The 2606-nt window shown below is 46.4% G+C and overlaps 1 pseudogene; it reads left to right on the top strand.

The window, feature by feature from the left end:
• The first annotated feature begins 247 nt into the window (after positions 1-247).
• Positions 248-2264, top strand: LOC112255255 (annotated as a pseudogene).
• Positions 2265-2606: the final 342 nt, after the last annotated feature.

Genomic DNA, 2606 nt, shown 5'->3' with positions numbered 1-2606 from the left:
TGATGATGGACATATTAACCCTAATATTCTGATCAGTTGCTTGTCAACTCAAAGCAGCAAAGATTATTGATCAATTCATCAATTAATGCCGCAACATCAGTCCTGGTAATCAGGTGAGCCGCTTTATAAGGCTAACCATTGGGGTCAGTGCTCAGTGGGTATCTCAGAGGCTAACCAGTACCACCTTCCCAGGACCCCTCAAGGGTTACCCACGTACACCCACAGACTCTACACAGACACAGCAACCATGGAAGGCACATAGGGACCCAAATTCTATATCTCTATGTCCAACGCTATAGGAGTGGTGTGGAGCCCCTATGAGTTACCTCAGTCCTACCTGGCTGAGCCCTGGGACTATGCATGTCTGTCCGCATACATGTTCTTCCTCATCATCGCCTGCTTTCCCATCAACTTCCTCCCACTTTACGTCACCATGAAACACAAGAAGCCGGCCCTCAACTCCACCCTGGTCAACCTGGCTGTGGCCGATCTCTCCACAGTGTTTAGCGGTTTCACCACCACGCTCTACACCTCCATGAACGGCTACTTTGCCTTCGGCTGCACAATTGAGGGCTTTTACCCACGACGGTCAGATCGCCCTCTAGTTCCTGGTGGTGATGGCTATCAAAGGTGGTTTGTCGTCTGCAAGCCTATCTCCAACTACTGCTTCGGGGAGAGCCATGCCATCACAGGTGTGGCATTCACCTGGGTGATGACTGCTGCTGGTTCCGTGCCCCCTCTGTTTGGCTGATCACGTTTACATCCCAGAGGGCATGCAGTGCTCACGCGGTATTGACTGTTACACCAGAGGTCAAAAACGATTATTTTGTCATCTACATGTTCATCTGCCACTTCACCATTCCCCTGGTCATCATCTCCTTCGGCAACCTGCACTGTGTCATCAAGGAGGCTACTTCTGCCCAGCAGGAGTCTGAAACACACCAGAAGGCTGGGAGGGAGGTCACCTGTATGGACATCATGATGGTTAGCTCCTTTATGGTGGGCTGGGTGCTAGCATTTTTGTGTATGTCTTCACCCACCAGGGACTTACCTTTCGGACCCATGTGCATGACAGTTCCGGCCTTCTTTGCCAAGAGCTCAGCCCTGTACAACCCCCTCATTTACATTTTGATGAACAAGCAGTTCCGCCACATAACCCCTTTGAGGAGGAGGGAGCCTCCACCACTGCCTCCTCTGTGTCTTCCCGCTCTGTGGCCTCTGCCACAGGAAAGGTCTACGCTAATGTACAATTCTTAAGGCACTGTATCAGGTTGATTTTGCAAATACGGGCACTTTTGGATGTTAAATGTTTTTGAAAATGAAACCTCTTGAAACTGCTTTTTATCTATCTGAATATTTTCTTCTGTCTGGAAACAAGATCTAATAGTGGCTGAGACCATACAAATATTTTATATTCTTAAAAGAGTAAATATGATCTGTTTCCCCAAATACCAGAGGGGAAATGTCATTTCCACCATGTCATATACTGTACTGTGCTATTTTAGTTGAAAAGGAAATGACAGAACTTGTGCCTAAGGTATTTTAAATAACATGAATTTGTTTTAAATCATGTTTTTTTACTATTTGGAAGTTTTCTTAATTATATGTATTCATCATTCTCATGTCTAAATGTCCATGTATGCCTTGATGAAACATGTATTTAACACATCAAATCTTATTTTTTTAATTATTGAAAGCATATAGCATATAAGGTTCACATCATCAATATCAATTGTAATTTAATACCCCTTTCCCTCAACAATATGTACAGTGGTGGGAAAGACTTTGTGTTGTGGTAATGACAGAGTGTGGTGGTAATGACAGAGTGTGGTGGTAATGACAGAGTGTGGTGGTAATGACAGAGTGTGGTGGTAATGACAGAGTGTGGCAGTAATGACAGTGTGGCGGTAATGACAGAGTGTGGCGGTAATGACAGAGTGTGGCGGTAATGACAGAGTGTGGCAGTAATGACAGTGTGGCGGTAATGACAGAGTGTGGCGGTAATGACAGAGTGTGGTGGTAATGACAGAGTGTGGTGGTAATGACAGAGTGTGGTGGTAATGACAGAGTGTGGTGGTAATGACAGAGTGTGGTGGTAATGACAGAGTGTGGCGGTAATGACAGTGTGGCGGTAATGACAGAGTGTGGTGGTAGTGACAGAGTGTGGCGGTAATGACAGTGTGGCGGTAATGACAGAGTGTGGCAGTAATGACAGTGTGGCGGTAATGACAGAGTGTGGCGGTAATGACAGAGTGTGGCAGTAATGACAGTGTGGCGGTAATGACAGAGTGTGGTGGTAATGACAGAGTGTGGCAGTAATGACAGTGTGGCGGTAATGACAGAGTGTGGCGGTAATGACAGAGTGTGGTGGTAATGACAGAGTGTGGCAGTAATGACAGTGTGGCGGTAATGACAGAGTGTGGCGGTAATGACAGAGTGTGGTGGTAATGACAGAGTGTGGCAGTAATGACAGTGTGGCGGTAATGACAGAGTGTGGCGGTAATGACAGAGTGTGGTGGTAATGACAGAGTGTGGTGGTAATGACAGAGTGTGGTGGTAATGACAGTGTGGCGGTAATGACAGAGTGTGGTGGTAATGACAGAGTG

This window comes from Oncorhynchus tshawytscha, linkage group LG07 (genome assembly GCF_018296145.1).
Source record: "Oncorhynchus tshawytscha isolate Ot180627B linkage group LG07, Otsh_v2.0, whole genome shotgun sequence".
NCBI classification, from domain to species: domain Eukaryota; kingdom Metazoa; phylum Chordata; class Actinopteri; order Salmoniformes; family Salmonidae; genus Oncorhynchus; species Oncorhynchus tshawytscha.
The sequence above is the reverse complement of the archived record's forward strand: the minus strand, read 5'-3'. Positions and strand labels throughout refer to the sequence as shown.